This window comes from Alexandromys fortis, unplaced genomic scaffold, assembly GCF_014885135.2.
Source record: "Alexandromys fortis isolate MF-2015 unplaced genomic scaffold, M_Fortis_MF-2015_v1.1 scaffold_71, whole genome shotgun sequence".
Lineage (NCBI taxonomy): Eukaryota > Metazoa > Chordata > Mammalia > Rodentia > Cricetidae > Alexandromys > Alexandromys fortis.
In genome coordinates this window covers 1,096,388-1,122,855 of record NW_026067954.1, presented here as the reverse complement: position 1 = coordinate 1,122,855, position 26,468 = coordinate 1,096,388, and positions in this window count along the sequence as shown.

Sequence of the window (26,468 nt, the reverse complement as noted above, 5' to 3'; positions counted from 1 at the left end):
AGCACATACATACATCTCCTTCATATTAGAGGAAGATGGTTGTTGGTATATGCATAGGCTGCACATGGTTAATTTTGTAGTTAAGAATGTCCATGCTGCTAGGCCAGGCTGTCTCCTAGTTGACTGAGTCCTAAAGATGAAGAGTTTTGCTGGCATCAGACATCCCGTCTGGCCTCTAGAGCAATTTCAGGGACATTGTGTATAAGTTATGTTTAATAAAATATGACAAGAATGGATTTCTGCAAGCCAGAACCTTGGCTGCTGTCAGAAGCCATTTCTCAATGGCTATTGTTCCCACTATACACCCCAACTGCTCCTTTGAGAGGTAGTAGCAGGAACCTGGACAATTGCTCTGTGAAATCCCAAGTGTGGTGACCTGAGGAGTATATTAAAGACTTGTGAGCCAGCAATGGTAGTACCTTCCTACAAGCAAGGCAGCTTTCTGAGCACAGTGATAGATGCTGGCTAGAGCTGACTTCATGAGGATCCACACCGTGTAATGTGTGGTGACCAGGAAGAGCAGAGTGTATCAAGGACCTGGGAGGCAACTGCTCGCCATCACTCTAGAGTGAGCAGCAGCTTGAGATGTTGTTCAGGTGGAGGTGGATGACTCTGCTCAGGATGTCTCCCCTGTCCTAGTTGTCAATGGCAGGTTTTCAGAGCAACAAAAGGAGGAATTCAGCTTTAAGATAAAGGAATATGTACATAATAAACTAACTGTTTCATTTCAAATCAAATAATCTCACAGGGCAAGCTATTAGTCAGCAGGTCACTGAATAGTCTCTTTTAATAAAATACTCTGCTGTTGACTGAGACTTTACTATGTTGCAGTCACTGTCCTAAGAGATTAATATACAATATCTGATTTAGCCTTCATGACAACTCTTCCAAAGAGAATAAGTCTGGTTTTATCAATGAAGAATACAGGCACTATCTGCCCAGAGCTCCGCAGTGAGGAAATGGTAGTCTGAAATTTTTGAGGCATTCAGTCATCAGAAGTTGTGCTGAATAAAAGTTTCTGAGATTCTCCCCAGACTTGTGCTGTCGCATTCCAATATCCCTCATATCCCACTGTATTTATTGTCTAAAGCTGCCTTGAAAACTCATCATGGACTTAGTAAATTCAAACTGCAAAAGGAAGACAGAAGCTCCAAATCTAGGTGTTGGTGTGATCATAGCCACTCTGAAGGGTTCTGGGAAGGATCTTTCCTTGCTCTTCTATCTTCTGGTGGCTTTGTATGTTGCTCAATTTACAACTCTAATCTCTGCCTCAGTCCTTACTTGACTTTTTCCCCCACCCCTCTTCTGTTCAAAGAAGAATATCAGCATTGGGTATGGGCTGGGTTAGTTCCTTTCCTCTTGCTTTAATAAAATACCATGATCAAGCCAACTTATATAACATGTCATGTCTGTTTGGCTTATGGCTCCAGAGGGAAGAGTCCATCATGGCAGGGAAACATGGAATCAAGTTGCAGGCATGGTCGCAGGAACAGGAAGCGGAGAAATCATATATTTTACTACAAACACATAATAGATTGGGCTGGAAGTGGGAAGAACTATAAAACCTGAAAGCCCAGTTCAGTGACGTATGTTCTCCAGCAAGGCTGCACCTCCTACACTTCTGCCAGCGGTACCACCACCAGGGGAACAAGTGTTCACTCCACGAGCCTTTGGGGAGCGTTCTCATTCAAACCACCACGCGGATCCACCAAAATCATGAATGATTTTACCTTGAGACACTTTATTGATTACATTTGCAAATTTCTAAATCTGCCTACCTTCTAAGGTTTCGTGGGAACAGGAGTTTGTGGGAATATCGTCAGCTGACATGCTAGTCACTCAGGACTTATTCCTTCGAGTTCAGAATTGCTATGTGAAAATTCATCGTTTAACAGTCAGATGTTTGGTTGGAAGGCATTCTGTGACTGGGTGTCAGGGGTTTTCTTTCTGAGGCCTTGATAACTCAAGCATCCTGAAACAACGTGGAAATGAAGATGAAACAAAGAAAGGGGAGACAGGAAAGAAGACATTGAGTGCAATGTTTTTTTCTTTTCTTTTGATGTTATTTTTGAACTAGGAATTGAACCAAAGGGCACATACACGGTAGTCAAGTGTTGATCACAAATTTCTGTTAGTCCTTATTCTGGATAAATAGTTTATTCCTCTGAAGAAGATTTAGCAGAAGGAAAGAGAAGACTGTTAAACACCAGTACAAAACTCTACCTTCTAGTTTGCTAACACGAACTCCAATTGTACAGGGGGCCTGCATAATGTTTTTGAAATTGTATTCAGAAGTACAGATTGTAACTCTCAGTTGCAACAATAAAAACAATTTCTGATTTCACAGAAAGCAAACTGCCATGAGCATAGCATTTCACAATTGTCAAGTCCCACACCCCTTCATTTTCTGGAACGTGCAAACTGTCTCTCAGATACTTTTAAACCCCAAAATGTCAATTATGATGAATCCATCTGGCTCTCTTCATGAATATTTTTTTTTGGTAGAGTATTTCAGGAAAAGAGCTGCTGAGTGACTGAAGAAGGATAATACTGAGCATGAGGCTAAAACCATTTCCTGCTGCGATCTTAGTGACCGCTGGCCAGCCTTTCATGTCTCATTGCCTCAATCTCTCCATGAGCCAATTTACCTCCCAGGGATTCCGTGCATATTACAGACACACAGCAAGGTGAAAACAGGCAATCATGATGCCATGTGGATGGATTAAACTCCACGTGTAATTGTGTGCCTCTGAGTATAATGTGTGGTAGTGGGAGGTTTTCATTCTAAATAGGTGAGGATTCATAAATATCAAAAGAGACAGATGAAAATTATCTCTGTTTCCTTACAAAATAATTGAAATGTGCTTATCTTCACTTTAGATTAAAAAAAAAGGTCCCCAAGCAGGCACCTAAGCTGGAAAAAGAATTACATAAAGATTCAAATATCATGAAAATCCCAATCTTAACTTGAAGATGATGTGTTCACAGACAATGATTGAAGACGTCATGCACCTGCATGACATAAAAGAATGGTTTGAAATGTACATTCATCCAGTGTGAATTATGATGTTCCTATTTTCACTGTAGATGCAGGCTCCATCACTGTCTACTACCTTTACTAAGCCTGGACTGCAGAAAGCCACTAATTCCTCACATATTTCCTATAGGTTATGAATACAATTTTAAAATTTTCATTTGAGATCAAACTTTTTAATCATTCATGAGAGATGTGAGATATTTCAATACACTAAAATTTGCATCAAGATCATATTATTTGATATGTCTATTCCCTATCGCTTGTGTTGAGAACATTCAAAATGCTCTCTCCTGACACGTATGTGATTAATTGTGCTAATCACAGTTGTCCTATTGCTCTATTGAGCAATCAAAGTAATTTCTCCTAGCCAACTGCAACTTTGACTTCATGAGCCACCATCTTGCTCCAATTTGCTTCCTGCACACCCTTCTCAGGCAGTAAATAGTAAATAGTAAACACTATTCTACCCATACTTCTGTAAAGTCAACTTCTTAGTTTTCCGAAGGTATAGTGTTTGTCTTTCTGTGTTGCTACTAATGGTAGCAGGGTTTTTTTTTTTTCTTTTTGTGGCTGAATAATATTCCACTTCATATATATCACACTTTTGGATGTGATTGACTCTACATTTTTCTTATACATTTTTGGAACCCCAACACTTCTTGCTTTTCCTTGACCATTCTCTAACTTCTAATCTTCATATGAATCTGAGCTAACCCTGTAAATTGTTAGGTCAAGGACTTCTACACTCAGAGACTTTAAGGGTTTGCATATATCCTAAAAGAACGGCCAAAAATCAATTGACCAATCTGCCCTCCATGGTATGATCTGATCTCTTCACCTCATTTTCATTCATTGAAAATGCCTTTATCTAAGGGCCTGCTCTTCTCCTACCTCTCTGTCTGTAGACAACTCGGGCTCTTACTCAAAGCTCCCCAGTTTCCTGTCTTGTCCCCTTTTACTAAAACAGGACGTCATTTCCCGATGTCTTCACTGTCTTCATCTGAATCATTTTTCCTCTTCAGTACTTAACGCCTCAGAACCTACCACACATGTGTTACTTTCATTTCCTTTCTTTTGTCACAAGAATGTCAACTATATGTGACAGAGTCTTGGGTTATTATCTTGATCTCTTTATTTCCAGTGACAAGAATTATAGGTATCATACAGGAGATGACACATAACTACTAGTAACCAAACAACATTTTCTCTGGGTCGCTAATGTGAACTGATCACGATGTCCGTGTTTTGCTTACTTGGAGTTCTCTGGGGTTGTATGTTGTCCTAGATGTGCAAGTGCTGCACAGATAGAAAAGTATTTCACCCACATGTGGAGGGTGTTACCATCTTTGGCCTCTGGCCTGAGGTGATTCTACATTGGAACACCACTTAGAGTTCCAGAGTGACATGACTTTACTCTGAACACTATAGAGTGTACTTTGCTGTGGGTGCTAATATTAGAATTTGAAGAATTGAAGGACCCCTGAAGTTAAAAAAAATTTTACTTGATACTAAACCTAGCTTCTCCACATTCCTGATATTCACCCTTTTCTGCCCATGTGGTCTGAGTGGCCATGAACTCACTTGGTTTGTCTCTGTGGTCTACCATTCCGAAGCTTAATTGTAAAAACATTCTTTTTTATACATCTTTTTATTGAGCTATACATTTTTCTCTGCTCTCCTCCTTTCCTCTCCCCTCCCCTTCAACCCTCTCCCATGGTTTCCATGCCCCTATTTACTCAGGAGATCTAAAAAAACAAGATTATTTTAAAGTATGTTGTACTTTATACTAACCTCAGGACACACATCATAGACAAAGAAAAGTGATTCCCCAAGATACCCTCTGACCTCCACAAGCACCCCTACCACCTCACACACAAATAAATCTAAAAAACAAAAGTAGTTTGCAAATAGCATTTATAGTGAACACCGAATCTCATTTATTTTCACATGCTTAGAAAAACGTTTGGAACAATTTCTAAAAGGTCCTTGGAAGAGTGGAAGGCCAGTAGAACTGGAGAAGAATGCTTGTATTCCTTTCCAACCCTGTGTGTGTATACTAGTTTCTAAGAACAGGATTTGGAAAACAAAACAAAACAAGATAAGATAAAATAAAATGAAATAAAATGCAGCATGTTTAGTGATAATGTTGTTCCACTTGGGGGTGTCACTAACACCTGTCTGCTGAGGGGACCTGTCCCAGCTTCACTAAGATCTGGATACTTCTCTGGGAAACTGGGTTTCTTCTCTTTACCCATCAAAGTTCTTGGGTTGCAACCAGAGACCTTTCATTCACTGAAGAATCGTCCTGGCCACTGTCTTTCATTAAGTAAGAACATTCTTATTAGTGATGGTGAGATAATACTTGTTTTCTTGTGGTACCCAATGCTGCTTTTCATCCCTGATATTGAAATCCATTCTATTCTTCAGGGATACCTGTCTCATCAGTTTCCTTTCTCATTGATTTGACTGTGCTTAGGACACACCTCCTTCCACCCAAAACAGGAAGAAGTTGACAACCACTAGACCTGGATGGAGGAGGGTGGTCCTTGGACTTCCCACAGGGCAGGGAACCCTGATTGCTCTTTGAACTGACGAGTGAGGGGGACTTGATTGGGGGAGGGGGAGGGAAAGGGGAGGCGGCGGTGGGGAAGAGACAGAAATCGTTAATAAATAAATAAATAAATAAAAAGACAACCACTGCTGTCTGAAAACTCTAGACCACTTTGACAAGAATGGCAGTGATCATTCAAGCTACAGTTTGGGGGAAACATGTTCCATCTGCTTCTCAGTAGGGTTCCCTTTAACTTGTCATTTCTTTTTGCTACTGCATTGTATCTGTGACAGGAACATGCTGCTTGTCAAACACTTTTTTTTTCTGAGCTCTCTTTTGTCTCTCCTCAAGTAATTCCAGCCATAAGTACTTCCTTGACTCAGTGTCCTCCCAGCCCTCCATTACTATCTGCAGGAGAGATGGTCATTGTTCCCCTTCTGCTAAGGTAGCCAATGATACTGCTGCAAAGCTCTTGGTTGTGCCTCTAGCTAGTTGTGCACAAACATGTTACTCATTTAAGCATATGAAAGATGGAATTTTTGAATTTAAGATTGAATGAATCCCAGCTCTAAAAATTATAATTAAAATATACTTTATTTCAAAACTGCATAGGACATGATTGGAAAAGATATTTACTGAGTACTAAACAGGCACTGCATGTGATTCTAGGCACCAGAGTGATAGGGAATAATCCAGTATTCTGTAAAACCAATGGCTTATGGAATAAGCCTAGGAATATGAATCAAATATTTGTAAAATGAGAAAATCATTAAGTTTTATGAGTCAGTTTAAGTTTTAGTTTCAGGTATTGAAAAAAGGAAAGAGATAGACAATTATTGATTGTAATGAAAATGCAAATTTTGCTTCATGTAACTATGGTACTGGCAAAAAGCATTTTATTTAGAATCAGATTTGTTGGTTCTGAAAATCAGTTCTTTTCCTATTCAGAGTGCTTATCCTTGTCTGAGAGTTCCTAGGCGCAGGCAGAGCTAAGGTCTGACTCATCATCTTTAGTAGTGTTAGCTGGTGGACAGACAGCAATGTTTGATATCATTCACAATTAAGTGAGAAGACACATCACACTTAGGTAGAATATGCGACCATTGAGCCTGGCCTCGTCCTGACTAGTTGCATGTCTTGAGCAATAAACTTACATCTTGGGGCAGCAACGTTTCAATTTCTAGGTGGGCGTATAACTCCCAAAAGGGTCATTGATTTGGCTGGCCTTACAAGCTATATGTTAGGAAAACTGCAGTAACGATAACGATCCGTTCTGCAGGTAAGATGTAGGTCGCAGTACCAAGGAGTGTTCCCGGTGAGTGACTGTGATAATTGCAACACTGGCTCTCATTTCCTGTGCGCAAACCTAGCCCACTGAGACAGACCTTCTTGGTTGAATTATGCACTCATTTATTCACCAAACGTTTTTCAAGTGCTTAAAGACTGTGAAACAATAATAAATCCAGGGGATACAAAGGTAAATGTGACACAGATCACTGTCTTTAAGAAGATCTAGACTGAAAAGAACCAGGATCACTAAACTATGTAAGTTCTTTCCTTTAGCCCCAACTTATTTCAATATTTAGTGAATGACTGACCATCCAAAGTCTTATGGAAGAGATGTCTATATACTTTGGCCATTAGTAAATGGAACCTTCAAATCCTGACTAGTTGCATGTCTTGAGCAATAAACTTCAAATGTTTGAATAAACTTCAAATTATTGGCCATTAATAAATGGAACCTTCAAAAAGTCTGGAGTATTCATATAGTCATGATGCTGATATGTAGAAAAATGAAGGAATGTAACAATTCTAGTTAGAGAAAAAGGAAGGAATGGAACACTTCTAGTCAGATGCTACAGTGCAATGTTATTGTGACTGTTCGCTATTGATCCAAGCAGCTCATACCCTGCTTATAACCTTAGAGGAGGCATGCAGACACTACATATGACAACCCACTAATATGCTATGGAAGAGAAATATTCACACAATAGAGAAGCATATAGCACGGGGAGTATAGTATCCATAGTTCTAAAACATGCACTATTAAAGCTCTTGATAATTTTTGTAATTGTTATATACTTACAGGTTTATCTATGTATATTGCTATCTTAAAGATGGTAAAATTGCAGCTGAAGCTTCTTAAATATTTAACTGCTATATATTGATTTGACAGTGGAGAGAAAAAGATTTATGTATGTATGAAATACTCTCATAATTTATGGAGAGTCTGTGTTGCTTACAAATGCAGATAGTATTGGGATCAAAAGACTCAATAAACATTTGATGGATGAATGAATATGAAGTGAGATGTCTAGGTCTTCCCAAGAGCTGTGAACAGATTTTAAAATGTGCCTTTGATGTTTAATAGTAACTTTCAAATTACATGGTTTGGTTTTTAAACTAAGTCAAAGTAGGAGGTTCAGGACTGGTGGAATACTAGATATGTGTCATATTAGTTGAGCAAAAACAACCATTCAGGAAAATTTTGAGCTGCTAGTTAAACTGTTGATAACTCAAACCTACCCATTATCAGGGTATAAAGAATACAAAAATAAACAAATATTTAAAAGACATCTTTTTTATTTATAGTGCTAGTTTTCAAGAATATTTTGGAACTATAGTAATTTTCCTCACTAGGGAAACATAGCCACTATAACTCCACAGAATGTGAATAAATTATAAAACATGACTATGTATACTCAAAACAATGAGTAGTTGCAGATATAAGCTGGTCTTTATAGTGCTTATTATATTTCCTAATAGTACATTCTTGGTTTCTCATGTTCAAGATAGTTACAGCAATGATTATGTTGAAAGAGTACAAAGATAAGAATATTTGTTCTGAAATTTTAAGTAAAGAGTGAATGTCCCTAGAGGGTACAAGGAAGATGTCAGATCAAGATAGTGTTGACATTTTGTGACTTCATCTAGATACTGTAAAGAAAATGATGTATCTGGGTTAACTGAAATTTATATCTCACAAGTTTGATATAAAGTCTGCATTCTTGGGGGGAAATCAATAACAAGTGAACATTACCAACACTGTGTTCAGGGTCGGAGAATACATCAATATGTCTTTTAGGCACACAATTACATAATGGCTAATGGTACAAAGAATGCATCATTTGCTTTAATACTGAAATACTCAGTATCATTGAAGTTGAGCATATTATATTGTTTTTAAAGGAACTGCAATGTATAAAATTTGATTTTCTATCTGTTTTCTGAACCACATTGCACATCTTTAAGAAATCTAGTTAGCTGTGGTCAATTTCTGTTTCCTGAGAAGAGTTTTTGTTGTTGTTGTTGTTTTGTAATATGACTGTTAGACTGGTTATTATACAAAATTTCTTAGTGAGAGAATCGTAAGATAGACATGATTGTGGTCTTTATGCTCGAGAAGACATGACAGGAGGATTGCTAAGAGGCTAAGGTAAAAAAAATTAACAACTTTAGTACTCTATTAAACAGAATTATTGATTCTACCTTTAACATCTCTGCCTATGAAGCTTCAATTTTAGCATAAATATATTTTAGGGCCAATTTACAACATTCTATGAAAGATATAACAATTGCTGTCTGTCTATGTTTAAACTATTGGAAATCAGATGGCCATTTGTCAGAAAAATAAGAAAAAAACCTACCTCAAGACCCAGTAATACAACTTTTGGATATATACCCAAAGGATGCTCATTTATACTACAAGGACATGTGCTCAACTATGTTAATAGCAGAATTATTTGTTATAGACACAACATGGAAACAACTTAAATGCTCCTTGATGGAAAAATGGATAAAGAAGATGTGATACATTTACACAATTGAGTATTACACACCAGAAAAAAAATGACATCTTGAAATTTGCTGGCAAATGATTGGATCTAGAAAACGTCATATTGAGTGAGGTAACCCAGACCCAGAAATATGACTTTATGTATCACTAGTTAGCTCCAAGACAGACCCTGGCATCTCACATCCATTTAGAAATGGCCTATCTCTCCAAAGAAGCCTTTTTACATCTTCCCACAACTCTTAAAAGCAAATGAATCTATTTCTTCTGGCATTCTGACTGCTGCTGACCACAAAAAAATCTCAGTGTTAATATCTCTTTTATTCCAATTAATTTCTCTTTTTATTTTTTTCCCCCTGGCATGGGGACTTTTTTTTTTTATTGAGCAAAGGAAAAAAAAAGTTTCCGCCTCCTCCCAGCCTCCCATTTCCCTCCCCCTCCTCCCACCCTTCTCTCCCTCCCCCCCCCCCCCTCCCCCTCCCCCCACTCCTCTCCCCCTCCCTCTCCAATCCAAAGAGCAGTCAGGGTTCCCTGTCCTGTGGAAAGTCCAAGGTCCTCCCCCTCTGTCCATGTCTACGAAGGTGAACTTCCAAACTGGCTAGGCTCCCACCAAGCCGGAACGTAAAGTAGGATCAAAACCCCGTGCCATTGTCCTTGGCTTCTCATCAGCCCTCATTGTTCGCCATGTTATCCCATGCTTTTCTCTTTAAAAAATAATCTTGATCTCCCGAAGCTATCCATGCAGTGTCATTCTGTTTTTACATTATTTACATATTTTAAAATGTACATTGGGGTAGAGAGATGGCTCAGCAGGTAAGTCGTTTGTCATACAAGCCTAAAAACCTGAGTGCAGTCCCTAGAACTCATGAACCAACTCAAGAAGTAACTCCATGAAGTTGTCCTCTGACCTCCACATGCATAGTATATATAGTATGTGCGTGCGCACACACATAACATGCACACATGCACATGCGTGCACACACACAAAGTCAGAGAGACAGACAGAAAATTAAAATGTTTAAGAAGCTGTAAGCTTCAACATTCTTATTCATCTGGAAAATGCAAATCAAAATTACTCTGAGATACCTACCAGAACGGCTAAGATCTAAAGCACTGATGACATCTTATGTTGGAGAGGATGCAGAGTAAGGGGAACATTCCTCCACTGCTGGTGGCAGTGCAAATGTGTACAGCCACTTTGGAAATCAATATGGCAGTTTCTCAGAAAATTTGGGATCAATCTACCTTAATAACTACCTATACCAATCTTGGGAAAAAACCCAAAGGTTTCTCAATCATGCCACAAGGACACTAGCTCAGCTACGTTCATAGTAGCATTATTCATAATAGCCAGAACCTGGAAACAACTTGGATGCCCCTTAAACGAAGAATGGATAAGAAAACTGTGGTACATTTACACAATGAAGTATGACTCGGTTGAAAACAATGGCATTATAAATCTTGCAGGCAAATGGATGGAACTAGAAAAGTTAATTCTGAGTAAGGTAACCCAGACCCAGAAACACAAACTCGGTATGTACTCATTCATTCGTGGATTTTAGGAGTAAATTATAGGATAATCAACCTACGATCCATAGCCCCAGAGAGGGTAGATAACAAAGAAAACCCAAAGAAGAATGCATGGATTTCCATGGGAAGAGAAATAGTAGAGATCTCCTGGGTAAACTATGGTTGGGGGGATGGGGAGTGGGAACTTGAGGGAGCCTTTTGGGCAGGATTGCGGGAGGTGGTTTGGCAGTGGTACTGGGGGCTAGGGAGAAACCTGGTACCAGGGAAACGCCCATACATTCACAAGGATGACCCCAACTAAGATCCCCAGCAATAGTGGAGAGGCTGCCTGAACTGGCCATCTACTGTAATCCAATTGGTGACTACCCTAATTGTATCATACAGTCTTTATCCAGCAAGTGATGGAATCAGATGCCAGAGATCCACAGCCTAGCACTGGACTGAGTTCTGGGAGCCCTCCTGAAGAAAGGGAGGAGGGATTACCTGAGCCAGCGGGGCCAAGGTCATGATGGAGAAACCCACAGAGACAGCTGACCTGAATTAGTAAGAGCACATGGACTCTGAACCAACAGTTAGAGAGCCTGCATGGGACTGACCAAGGCCTCTGTATGTGTGTGACAGATGGGTAGCTTGGTCTGTTTGTAAGGCTCCTAGCAATAAGATAATGACCTGTTCCTGTCATTTATCTGGCTTTTGGGAACATGTTTCCCATGTTGGATTAACTGTCCAGTCTTTATACAGGGGGAAGAGCTCTTTCTCATTGCCACTTGATGTGTCATGCTATTTTCAAGCCCATGGAAGACCTGTACCTTTCTGAATGGAATCAGAGGAGTAGGTAGATGGGAATTGAGAGAGGGAATGAAGGAGAGGAAGGAGGGGAAACTGTGGCCACTATGTAAAAATAAAGGAAAAAAATGTTAATGAAAAAGAAGGAAAATAAATGAATATAAAAATGTCTGAAAAACCATAAGCTTATTAATTAGTCTTATCAGTCCTGCTATGACCAATAGTCTCATTATAGGCTGATGGTATATAACCTTCTGAGTTAAAGTCCTTAACCATCCTCATTGGATGAAGATCTAGAATCTCTTGGTTTGAAGGAGTGTTTGGTCACAAATAAGTCTTCATATGTTCTTTCTGCTTGGCGAAGTTGGAACTTTTTCTCTTTGTGTTTGCATGCTCTTGTTGTCTGCCTTTTACTCACAACCACATAGACACAGGTGGGAGAGATTTTTTTAATTAGTTTGTGCAGAAATAAACAGCACTTCATTTAGGCCTTCTAACATCAATATCTTAACTTCCTAAGGTAATGCAGAAGTGATTATGAGGGATTAGTTTGTCAAATGTCTATCTGCATTCGTAGTTTTCTGTACTAGAAACAGAGGTATTGATTGGACTTGTTATAATTGAATTCCTTGGTAAGCTGGATGCTTATTAGGGAATATTTATACTTCCCTTTCTTCATGCTACCTTCGCATTGGTTTGTATTCTAAAGGAGTATGAGCATTCAGACAATTGCAGCCATGAAGGAGTTAACTGAACCAGAAGCTTACAGAGGGAGAAAGGCTGGGAGCAGATGGTGTTGTCAAATAGAGGTATAATTGCATTAAAAAAAATCTCTGCAAAATAGTTTCTCAAGCTTTAGGTAACTTAGATGACATTTAGCAGGCTTTGGAAATCACTTCAATGGGTACAGAAATAAAAGAATTACAGAGGAAAATGTCACCATCTGAGTTTGTCTTCAGCTTCACTGAGTTGAGACATCTGAGCTCTTGTTAATACCTAACAACTGTTTACAGCCCATAGCAGAGAAAGTGTCGTTGTTGTAGGATGTTTAGCTCATGTAGGGAGAAAGGGCCGTTTAGTCTGTCTTGAGATGAGTGTTCTGAAATATGAAGTCTTTGGGGGTAAAGGGAGCAAAAATCATCTCAGTTTCCCATATAGGAAACTCACTGGGGTATTTGGGGAGCAGTAATTAACGCAGTTGCTATTGAAAGTCCCAGGGAGAAAGACTCCCGCCCACCTCCACTCTACAGTCAGGTTCATCACTGCTACTGCACATGGCGCAGCAATGGAAGGAAAGTTCCTTGGCCACATCTGTAAACCCGAAACACATCAATGGGGAATCTAAGATGCTTGAAGGTGGGGGACATAGTATGCCTGAAAAACCTGAGAAGCACATCCATAAACGTGTAGAGCGAAGACAGAGTTGTTACCTTCAACACCATCTCATTTACAAGGGAGGAGCGAGAAGGCCATGCAGGGTTAAGCCAGAGCTAAGACTTTCTGGGCCTCTGGGGTCTAACCCTCTGAGATGATGCACAATCAGAAATATGGTGGCCACATTTGTCATAGAGCAGTAGACAGGAACATAAACCAAAGCTGGAATGTCTTTGAGTGACAGAAGATATTATTGACAAGAAGGTGGGTTTGGAATCTAATCATTATAATTCAATCTGGGCTTTTTATTTTATTAGAGTAAATAGCTTTACTTAATGTGTCTTGTTTCTTCCTTTGATCAAGTGTACAGTTCCTAACAGGGACCAAGAGCTTTTATATACAGATACAATCATCAACTTCTGAAGGAAGCATAGTTTTTTTTTCTAAACTCTTGATACAGTGCCTTGATTTCCCAGCTGTGGCTTGCTATTGTTTCATAAAGCTATCTAGCCTGCTGTGGATACAGTGCTAATATCACTGGACCTGCTAGCTCATTATTAGATCTGCTTATATTACAGCTGGATCAAGACAAAACTTATTTTGTTAATGTTGGGCAATGGTTTCTAATTCTAATCCCTGAGCCAGCAGCAACAGTAGCACATGAGGATTTAGTAGGTTGAATCCAATTATGTGTTGTACTGAATCCAGAGCTGCAGAGGTGAGCTGGATCTAGAATCAGTTTGGGGTTCAGTTTATATAGAATTCTACTTTTTCAACTAAGTGACTGACAAATTTCTCTCTCTCTCTCTCTCTCTGTATGTAATGTATGTGTATGTGTGTTCCACGTGTATACGCCGGTATAATGTGCCCATGCGCTAGCATACAGAAGCTGACGCAGGACCTCAGGTACTTTCCTCTATTGTTCTCTCCCCAAATCATCAAACAGAAATTTACAATTTTTGCTAGGGTGTCTGAGCAGAGAGCTCTCACGATCTGGAGCTGACCGTCTTTAAGCTCAGAAAGCTGAGATTACCAGAATGTATATCATGCCTGACCTTTTTTTTTTTTTTTTTTTTTTTTTTTTTTTTATGAGTGCTGAGGATTCAAACTCAGGCCCTCATAACTTGATAGCAAAAGTTTAGCCACTGAAGTTTCTTCCCAGGATCCAGAAATTTTCCTTTTTCTTTGGGCATCTTTTCCAAGAGACATTGCTCAGCAGTTAAGATCTGCTTTTATAGAGGACCCAGGTTGGAATCCCAGTACTCATATGACACCTAAAACATATCTCTAACTCCAGTTCCAGAGTATCATCTGTTACATCTGCTTCTCTGACCTCATATACATGTGGTGTACAGACATACACACAGGCAATAAAATAAAATAAATTGTAAGCGGAGACTGCTCATTTGTTTCCTGGCCACACAGACCCGAATTATCACACAAAAAACTTAATTAATTACAACACTGTTCAGCCAATAGCTTAGTCATATTCCTAATTAGCTCTTACATCTTAAATTAACCCTTTTCCATTAATCTATGTATCATCATGAGGCTGTGCCCTACTGGGTTTCTACATCTGTCTCCTACAGCAGCTACATGGTATCTCTTTGACTCCACTTACTGTCTCTCTACATCTCTGTTCAGACTTTCTGCCGGGCTTTATTCTGCCCTGCAATAGGTCAAAGCAGCTTCTTTGTTAACCCATGGTAAGAAAACACATTCACAGCATGCAGAGAGGAATCCCACATCAATACATCTTTAAAAAAGCAGCAAAAACCAGACTTTTCAGTTGGTTTTCATATGTGAGATAATTTCAAAGTGACCCATCTAGAGTCAGGTTTCCAGTGTTGTTATAATTTGGTGAAAGTATCAGGGGAGTGTATACAAGTGTGTTATATTTTGCCACCAGTCTCTAAACAGATGTGTTGAAATGGCAGGGTGTGCAAGATACAGCCATAGTAATGCACTCACCTCAGTTCTGAATTAGTCTTTCCTTCCTTTCCTTGATTCCCTTAAAACCCATTTCTATCCATGTTCTCTAGGTTTTCCAGGTAGTAATTTTCTGTAAGTTTCTTGTGATGGCTAAGTCCTTTCCTCCATAGTCTGTGTTCTCTTATCATCTGTGGAACCTTAGAGATCTGTTTGCACTCGGAGAGTGTGTGGTAATGACTGGATTCCTTTCCTAAAACAATGCCACAACCTGAGTCATCACAGGTTTTCTACTAAGCAAAAATCCACTTTAATGATAGGGAAGAAATCCTTTTCTGCCCCCTCCCCCTGGGGGAGTCACGACATATGTGAATTGCCAGGGTACTGTGTGGGCCATCTGTGACTCCCACTGCCCCATTCCAATCCTTCTGTTCTGTCTTTTCCTATCAGGATGTTACCTTTCCCAAAGTACTGGGAAATTCATCTGACATTTTTTTTTTTTTGCAAGCTGTAGGATCAAACACCATGTTTGATTTTTTCAACTATCTTAGCCCCGCAGCTGCACGAGATAACAGATTATTTTCTATAGCCACAGAGAGTGTCTGATTTTTATTTTATTGTATTTTCAGCCTGTGCCTTGAGGCAAGAATAGAGCATTTTGATCTTGTCACACTATTTCTTTCAGTTGCTCTTCTCTGAAGCCTTCCCCCATTCTACATTCTTGAATTTCTTAAGCTCTGCATTTAGCTTTTATAATAGGAGACATGTGGTTCCTACAAACCTAGTCATCAGTGGATGCATTATTTCAAGAGACCATAGGAGATGACTTCTAATTTCTCACCGCACACCCTGCACTGCAGATTTATCAATCATCATTTCCCCAAGGCTCATTTTTTTCTTTTCCCTGAGACTTTATTAAGTGTATTAGCTGGAACACTTAATTTTAAGCACAGCAAATCAATGTAAGCTAACTTAAACCCCAAAATATTTAAATAAAAATTCTGGGAATCCCCTAGAATTTCTGAAAAGTTCAGGAAACCAGGCTTGGCTGTCACAGACTTAGTATTGCTCCCGATTTGCCATTTCCCCGGTGACATAAGAACACTGTTGCTGGGGTCACTTCCCCTGCTAACTTGTGAAAGTGGAAAGCCTGTTTTATGTTCAAGTCTGCATCATGATTTTCATAAGTAATTGTACCTAAAAGATGGAAGAACCAGTCACAGAAAAAATAATTTTGAGTTAAGAATTTGGTTAAAAAATACTAAATTTAGTGTAATATTGGTATATTGAATATATTGATGGAAAAATGTGTTGATTCATTGTAAGTTATCAGGATTAAAGTGAATTCAAGTCTGGCATACAAGGATCCCTCTCTTGATAATGATACCTGTAGTTATCAGTTGATGCTGACAGCTCATACCAGGCCTGGGGAAAAGGCCAAGTATGAGTGAGTTCTGGACACGTGCTTTGGAGGTGTGATGAGCGGGTCCTAGAAACATGATCTGACCAACAACTCAGCATCGGCCCAGCACATAATTGCTTACCTTTTAATAGCTTATTTCTTGCTCTGACTGAGTTGCTTCTGCTCCACTAACATGTGCCTGCTTACCCATTAACTATGGATATTATTCTTTGGAAATCCAGGGACTGGTGAATGGCTATAGGTACCATTTCGCATTCAACACAACAAGACACACACATACCACATATACACACATGCATACATACACACATGTGCACACATACACACATACACAAACACACACATGAGTAATAAACCTCTGATCTGTGCCAATAAACCTTCATCCCAACATAAATTCTGAAAAGTTTAAAGTTTTGTGCTTTTCTCAGAAAATCTATGTTTTTTTCATATCACCTTTTAATCCTTAGAAAAGTCATAAAGATACTTTACTGAATTATATATAAAAGAATTGCATTTCTATTTAGCCAAGAAACTTCACCAGTCTCTCATGATTCTAAACACTTGGCCTAGGGTACTGTTATATTTGTACTCCAATTTATGTATAAAGTACTGCACAGGATTTCCAGGTGCATGGACATCTAGTAAGAGGGAATATTTATATTTTGTGTCCCTATGAAAGTCACATGATCTTATTTTTCTCCCATTCTTGGAATTTAACAACATAGTGGTTGTCTGTGCTTTGAGACTGAGAGAACTAAGAGCAGTGTGGTTTATGGTCGAAAGAGTCTGATTAAAATCTTGGTTCTGCTTTTTATTAGTTGTGTAACCTTGTGTAAGAAAGGCAACTCCTTGGAGACTCTTCATTTATGAGGTTAATAGTTTTCCTTCCTTGAAGTTGTTGAGAGAGTAAGTATATGAATATTGTCTTCCAGGGTGTCTGGCAAGCAGCTAACACAATCATAATAGAATGTATGAACTGGAACAGGATAAAAATAACTTAATTTTTATTTCACTCCATAGCCTCAGATCTAAACTCTAACTATCCAGGCACCCATGAGAAACCAAGGGAAACAATTCAGTATTGTATTGTCAGAAAGCAGATAAATTACATTAATAGTACAGATGGCGCTCTTTTGTGTACATCCCTCAAGTAGGAAGAATAATGTGTAATATTAAAAAAAACTTTCTAAACAGGTATCTTCTTGTGCAGTTTAGAGAATTTATTTGGTATTTTATATTTAAGTTCTGTTTTTAGGATTTTCCCAAATTCTTTAACTAATTGTGTGTGGTGTGGTGTATATATATGCACGTGTTCATGTATGTGAAAGTCAAAAGTCAGTCTAGGGCAAGTCATGACTCTATGCCTTAGCTTTTGGGATAAGGCCTCCTATTGATATGGGGGATTAACAATTTGGCTAGAGCTACAGGCCAGCAAGCTCCAAGACCCATCTCTTCCCTGTTAGGAGTACACTGCTACATTTGGCTTTTGACAACACTAATAGTATTTCCCATACTACTGGAAATGCTGTGCAGTATTTGTGTGTGTGTGTGTGTGTGTGTGTGTGTGTGTGTATACCAGTACCCTAGGCCATGAGTTTAGAATCACGAGAGACTAGTGAAGTCCCTTGGCTAAATAAAAATATAAATCTATAATATTTAATTCAGTAAAAAATAATCTTTATGTCTTCTCTAAGGTCTAAAATGTGATATAGAAAAGTATAGATTTTTTGACAAGAGCACAAAACTTTAAACTTTTCAAGATTTATTGTTGGGATGAAGGTTTATTGGCACAGAACAGAAGTTTATCACTCATGTGTGTGTGTGTGTGCATGTGCGTGTGCGCATGTGTATTATGCATGTATGTGTGTATGCATGCGTGTATATGTGTGTGCATGTGTGTGTGTGCACGCATTTGGATCAGACTTTTGTCTTCATGCTTGTGGAGCAAAACTCCCGACTGAGACATCTCTCTAGCAGTAACTCAGGAATGGTACTAATCCTGAATTTGCTTTTTAGAGTGAAGTTATGAATAATAATGAACATACCATAAAAAATTTTTAAGATTCTAGTTAAATTGCATTTGAGCAAAGGGAGTAGTTCAATTGTTCCTATAGTCCAGTGCTTCAGTTTTTTTGGTCTACTTGTTAGGGTTGCTCACTCAGTCCTGGTCTACATTTCTCACCCAACTCCAGGCCATCGCCAAGCACTTTCTCTGCCTACAGGTTGACATCTCTGGCCATTTCATATAAATGAGTTTGTGTGGTATGTGGTCTTTGCAACTAGTTTCTTTCATTGAACATTATGTTTATTTTCCTATGTCATAGCATGTTTATTGTTTCATTCTTTCTTATTGCTGAATCTGTTTGCTATTATGTAGCTTCTATTGATGTGACAAGAAAATGGGGGCCAAAAATAATTTCACTCCTTCCAAATTTGCCCCCCAAGAAGGCTGAGTCTACAAAGTCACCTACCGAGCAGCTTCCTATGGGGAATTCACCAAGGTTGAGCCCTCTGGCCCTCTTCCCAGGCTGCAGGAAGAAATGTTTACCTCCTTGTTTCCGATAATTATGCCACTAAATGGTTGGAAAATTGCCCAAGTAGGAGGTGGCAGCTCAGATTCCAGCAGGTTAATAACAGCGTTGGTGTGCATATTGCAAAGGGGCAGCGACACACCTGACACTGGATGGGGTAGTGTAGAGGAAGGCATGAGCCCTTCAGCGTGAGGCTGTGGAGGTGACTCTGGCGGGGAACTTTCGTGTTTTCCAGCGTTACTGGCTCTCTGAGTGAAGTAGTACTGGGTAGTCATAGAGTAGGCAGGTGTGGAAGTCACGGCTGGGTTGGCACTGTGACTCTGTGCCCATTACAGAGCTTTGGAACATTGCATTTCTCACGTATGACCCTCATATCTATTGCTCTTCGAGTTGTGAGACCAAGAGTGGTTTTAGCATCAAGAAATGATCAACTGGTTAACTATTACTTTTTAAGTCCTTCACACCTGAGAGTCAGGACTAATTCCATTGGTTTCCTTTCTAAGTGTCTTAAATGAAGGTGAGCAGTTTAGATTGAATAAAGTACTAGGTTTCTAAAATAATAAAAATAGATAATGATTGGCAGAAAGAACATTTCACCTTAGAACTGAAAACTCAATTCCTCCCTTTCCCTTTCTTTGCTTCCCTCATCCTTCTCTTCTTTTCATTTTCTTCTTTCTTGATCGCTTCCTGAAATCTTTAGAATAGTTTCAATAAGTGGCATTTATACTGCTTGTTATTATAAAGTATGTTTTCATAACATGACTGCATTTGTTCCTCACAGAAGCTCTGCTGATAGATACCATCGCTATTCCCATCTCAGAATTAGGGACAGTATGATCTACCAAGGGTTGCACTGCCCATAAGTAGTGGGGATCACCCGCAATAGCAGATCCCCAGAGCTGTATACATCAATGAATTCACTCCTCCTTCTTCAGGCTAGCCATCTGAACTTACCCACGCTGAATCCTTCCAGACCTTCCTGTGGGAATCTCCCTCAGTTTTACTCAGCTTTGTTTGATGCTGGCAATCTTTATGCTTCTAGGCTGGCAGTTGCATGTCGGCAATGTCTGCCTTGTCCTTTTGTGGCGCTGTTCCGTGTGTGTGTGTGTGTGTGTGTGTGTGACTTCTGTGACTCTGCATCTGAGGAAATCCCTTTTCTTTTTTTTCTTTTTCTTTCTTTTTTTTTTTTTTTTTTTTTTAGAAAAACACTAGTCATTGGAGATGTGCAAAGAAAACAACAGCTATGTTTGCAGAGCGGGGGGGGGGGCATATTTTACTGTAGAAGTAAGAGAAAAGGACCAAGCTACAGAATATTTCATATGCTTAAGCCACTTTGCCTATAGGCCATTTAGAGATAAACTTTGATTTTGCTTCTTTAAGTAGAGGCAGGCTAGAATAAGGGGGAAAGGGACTAAGTGCTCCCAGCATCTATGTTCTGAAGTGCCTGGAAAAGATAGAGCCACAAAGGACCTGGAGGAACAGATGTAGAGAACGGCAGGTTGGCCATATGGATATGGGATCTTCAACTTTTCGTAAATGAGAATTAAAATTTTACCTTTTGATACTGAACGCTTAAAGTAGTGATAACTCATGGCCACTGCCTACTAGAGGGAAGGGCATATGATAAAGACCAACACACTTAAAAGTAAAAAAGCCCAGTCAAGTGTCACTACACCATACACCAGAATAAATAAATAAGTAAACAAACAAACAAACAATGCATTATTTGAAATGAATAGGCCAAAATGAGCCACAAGTAACAGTTTACAGCAAATCTTGGCAATATCTAAGGTGTAGTAAGATTTTGAAAAGTTGGAGGAGCTGAGTTGGAATTTTATAGATGAGAAAACGAGGGTTGAAATGCCATTCATGTTTAGATGGGGGGGGGTCCCTTGAAATTGCAAAGGGGCTAGGTCTATGAAAAGAATATAAAACTTTCCACAGGTTCCAAGCATACTACCTGAGTAGGCTGAGATCACTTCTGCCATGCCTGTGGATATTCACTAGTGTGGGACAATAAAAGACAGAGACTGCCACCACCACAATCATGGCTATGTCCCTAGTGTGGAAGTGTGGAATAGTATCAGAACTGGCCATTTGTTCAGTAAGGTAACCAATGAGATAAAAGAGAAATTCTGAACTTCTGGCATAGCATGGAACCAGGAAGAAGGCAAGTGTGCCTCTACCATCAGTGGATGGGAGGAGGATGCTGATCTAAGCTTCACTTCCTGATCAAGCTCACATCTTCCAGATGCACTCTGTACAGGGATAACCCAATTCATCCTTCCTGGCCATGGCCCTATCCCACAGCTGCTCTTTGTGACTCGTTGTTTATCAATAGTCCTGTTGGCATGTGATACTCATGAGTGCCAACTCTGCTTCTCTTTTCCCTCTGTCTCAGTGATGCCCCTGCTTAAGCTCTGTTGATTGTGCAGCAACATGTTTGGGTTCTCTCTGCATTGTTTCCAATCATGGATAGTTGTAGTCTTGAACCTGGTTAGGCTCTGGACAACAGTCTTTCCCCACATATCCCTGGACTTACAGGTGGGGTTAAGGAATGTGGATTAGCAAATGAGAGGACGCACATAGAAGCTCATGTAATAGATGGTGAGACACGGAAGACTGTTTTTTAAAGGGAACAAAGCCACTCAGTTTGTTTAGGGGGAAATCAATCTATGTATTTCAGCATAATATTGATTAGTGTGAGTTTCTATCCATTGTGTCTTTCTTATTAAAATAATGATATCATCAATAACTGAAGTGCTAGCATAAAGTACCACAAGATGCTTTATGACTAGTACAGTGCTATTCATTTATGCATTTAATCATAATTCTTCAACCTCTATTACATGAAAACTACAGGGCATCACAATTGCAGGTACATGCAAGAGGCAGCAACACACTGTACTTTTTCTCGGCAGAGTCTGACTGATCATGGGTACTTAAGAACTACGCTGTGTGCTTAGCTAAAATACCAACCCGAAGAAAACGTAAAAACAAAATCGAGAAAGCTAGAGAGAATACATGGGATTCCTAAAAGGAGTTTGAGTCTAGTTATCTAGATAATGCATGCCTTCGCTCCTGTGCTAACCTACAGACTTGCTGGGGAAGGGCAGTAGGGTCTTTTGTCTAGAATTCTAGATCAGCTGGCTGCCTTCTAGTAGCCCTGGAGTGTGACTAGCAATGGGAATACAGAAACTGCATTCCATGTAGGGAATTCAAGGACTGCAGGGAGCTTGTGATTGATTAGGCCATAATTAGTCAATTGGTCTCTCAAGTCATCCCATCACCAGCACTACCCAGGTCAGTCCCTCCTCCACTCTCTTTCAACAGGGACATCATATTTAGCGCTCAGACACCTTCCTGACAGTTTGCCTTCACCCAAATCAAGCCAACAAGGATGGGTCTTTTGCAGATTCTGAGTCACTGAAACCACAAAATGAGAGTAGAATGAGATTCATTAAGGGCCTGTAAGGCGGTTAACCCTGACACCTGTTATTTGCTGCTTGCTCTTTCAAGAAGTCAAAACCTAGGTTCCCTTGTTGCCGCTGGTTTCTTGTTTCCCCCTTTCCTTCATTTTCTTTGTTACTTAACTAATTTCTACCACCCACATCAATATCTATTATTTGTTCAGCACATAGAAATCAGCGCTAAGACACACTAACTGTTCTTAGACAGCTCGTATTATTGGTCATGTTCTGAAAATCTTGTTTTCTTTCTTCCGGGCACTTCTAATATTTGAGTCAGGAAAAATTTTACACTGACTTTCACTGCCCGAACTCCACAGCATTCACAAATTTATGTTATAGTATTGACATACGAATCCTTTAAACATTGTTTTGTGGAACTAAAAACATAATGTATTATTAAATAAGCTTTGGAGTTAGATCTCAGGGTAAGCCACGGGCCTGGAATATACGAGTGCCTTTGCCCTGCTCTAAGCCATGCCAGTGCCGTGATACACAGTGTCTGTCTGGCAGTGCTTTGCTGAGGTGATTCCATCTTACAAGCGGCCTTTGGTTCTGTTTGAGGACAAACGGAGAGGCAGGATGACTCTACATCTAGTTTAGCAGGTGGACAACATCACCTGCTAAACATCCAGTACCACCTGCAGGACACAGACTGATAATTCATTCCTTTTCAGAAAGAGGCACCATCTGTGAATTTATGAAAGTATGCTGGGAAAATAGGAGGGCATGGATACATCCAAAGCATCAGCTCTCCATAAAGAATTGCAGGCAACTAAGGGGTGCTGAGAGTGGAAGAAATACTCTTCCTCAGGGCAGAGCACACCGAATGGCTATTCAGTACCAAACAGTGAGCCCTGAAAACATACATACAAATAATAGTATATGGACTGATCAGGTCATATTTAGGTATTAATGAAAAAAGAAGCCATGAATTTGAAAAAGAAGAGGAGGAGCATATGGGAGATTACGGAGGAGGCTAGAAGAGAGAAACTGTGCAATTATAATCTCAAAATAAAAACTAAATAAAAACAAAGAATATTTAAGGAAAAACAAACAAACAAACAAACCCTGCCAGACCTGGGGAGATGAATCAGTGGGTAAAGGGTTTGACAAACAAGCATAAAAACCTGAGTTCAAATCTCTAACACCCATGTTAAAGCCAGAGTATCTCTGTGACCCCAAGGCACAGGAAGATCCCTAGTGTTGCTGACATAGTGACCCCCAGGTTCAGTTAGAAATTCTGTTTAGAAAAAAAAAAAGAGGAAAAATAAAAATAGAATAGGGTAAAGAAGACATCCCGATGTCAACATCTGGCCCTCAGGCGCACTGCAATAGATGAGTGCACCTCCACATACATGTGTGTGTATATCTACAAAGTCAACACATTTACAGTACACACACATATACATACACAAAGTTTATATATATTTGAAATACATCTCAAAACCACAACTGAAAATTTATTGGACGCACCATTAATGAGGGGCATAAAAAGTTCTCATGGACCCTACAGAGAGGAGACAACACTGAGGATGATTGTTCCACTGCCCGTTATTTGACAACCTGATGTGTATACAAAGGGGATGGTAGGCAGAGAGGTTCTAACTCCTCCAAAAGCTTCAGCTTAGCTCGGTCTCTACTATTTGACTTCCTTTATTCAGTTTGCCATCTGTCCATTCATAGTTTTGCTCTTCAGCCCTCTGTCTGTCTTCTGCCAGTCTATTCCTGTACAGCTAGACTCAATCCTAGCTCGACCTTGAGACCCTGAGGTGTGGCTCTACTTAATTCTAGAAGCTGTCTTCAGAGCTTGGTTAATATCTAACCATCTGTAGTGATTTCTTTGCAGCTGTATTATCTCTCTGCCTCCAGTCAGAATTCCTTGAACTTTTTCAGCCTTTTTAACTTTTTTTTATAACCACACATATAATTGTCTGTCTGTCTGTCTCTATCTCTCTATCTATCATCTATCATATAGCTATCAATTTTGTGATGTGTAATATATGAGTTAATATTAGTAGTGAAAATTGTAATAAAAGGGTCTATCCTTGACTACGGAAACTTGTCAAGGAAAATTATAACTACTTGGCAAAAATTGTAGCCAATGGAATTGATACAGTTTATGAATTTATTATTCAATGAATTTTAATATTGTAGAAAGAAAATGTGTCTATATCAGTGTGATAATTTCATCTCTGTTTGGATAACTCTTTGAGTCACTGTTAATGTAAATGCAAGATGACAGAACTAAGGAAGGATTAAATTGAAATGGTCAAAAGCAGCGAGGCTCAAGAAATGGATCCCCATTTCCTTCCTTTTTGACTTCCTAGAGCTATAGATGATATCTTAATCTTTTTCTCTTTCAAAGATTTTATCTCAGACGTACATATAAAAACTGCACAGAAGCATCCTTCTCATGTTGTGGACAAGACTTTCCCTGGGGAGAAGCAACACAGACATCTCTTCTCTCCAGCTACGCAGCCCACAGCACACCAATGTATGGATATCACCACAGTCCAACTTGGTGAATGACTTTTATTGGGGTTGCTTGAAAGAATATGGGTGAGGAGTTAAGTGAAGGAGAGGAAATGACATACTGCAACTCCAAAGACAGCTTAGGAATCAGGGAAGCTGCATCACCAATGCTCACCAAGCACTGTGACAACTCACACAAGCTAGCAAACCTGGAGGACACTGTGAAAGCGGCTCCACAGGATGGAGCGTATCTGTTCTGAGTGCCTTGGTTGGTCTAAAGCTCTTCCAGGTGGCTTAGCTGGTTTTTGCTTCTTTCCAGCTTCTTGGCAGCTTGCTCAGCTTGTCTGAGAGTGACTCTCAGACTCCCAGAGATCTGATTGTTTACTCTTGGGAGGGAGGGGACCTAATGCATCTTGTAGGTTTCAGTACTTCCTAAACTGTTTAGAGTTGTTTATCCTTTTTCTTAAAGAGCTCCCTCGCAGGATGGAATGCTCTGATCACAGAGGAAATGTTATGCAGCAGGTGGTTAATACAAACCAGCAAATTGATGGATGAATGAATTAAGGTCTAGCTTCCTTGAACATGAGTAGAAAACAGATCAAAGGGAAAGCTTTTGTCTATGAAGTCTTGAAAAACACAGTAGTATGTGGCTTAGAAGCACAGGAGTCCTGGAGATCCAGGCCGGGAACGTGAGATGGTACTATCGCTCTGCCTGATTATCCCTAGACATCTGGGTCAAGAACTACTGAACAATGGTGGGGGCTTGATTTCCAACATTTCCCTAGGGACCTAACCTTGTCTAGGAACTCTTGCTCATCACTCATAGTAACTTTCTTAGAGTATTGCTCTTAATCTCAGGTGAAAGCACATCTACCATGAACCTTGAGATGAGGAATCTTCCAATTATCAATGCAGAAGATATAAAAGTTGGAGATGACACCCACTATGACCTAGATCCTAAACATTTGCTTTTTGACTATCATTGTTCAGACCTGGGCAGGTGTGGTGGCATACACCTGTAATCCCAGCACTTGGGAGATGGAATCAGGAGAATCAGGAGTTCTAGGCCATCCTTGGTGTTAGGCTGGTCCATGTTCCTGGCTAGTAGAAGCCAGCCATTTCAGAGAAATAGAAACTGCACAGTCTGTGTGTCTTTGAGCCTTATGCCTCCTCATATGCATTCAAAACCAGATAAACAAATCACCCACCATGCTTTGGGCAGGCTTTTTAAAAACTGTCTATCTTTCTCCCCATATCATCCCTTAGGCTTTCCTGAAGCAGAGGGCACTCTATGATTTGGACCAACCATATCCAACCTTTCTTCCCCCAGACTTGGTACTTCTGTTCAGTGGAAAGTAGCGACAGGAGACCATCAATAACCCTATAATCAATAAAAGTCTGGGAAGTTAAGGTGGCCCAAGTCCCTGACCAAGAGAAAGCCATCCCATTAGGGGAAATAGAAACTGCACATTCTGCACTTCTCAGGAGTTTGACCCTAATCTCTAGAAGAGCAGCCTGACAACAGCATCCTGTTATCTTAGCCCCAACATCCTTTTATCTTCAGGACCAGAG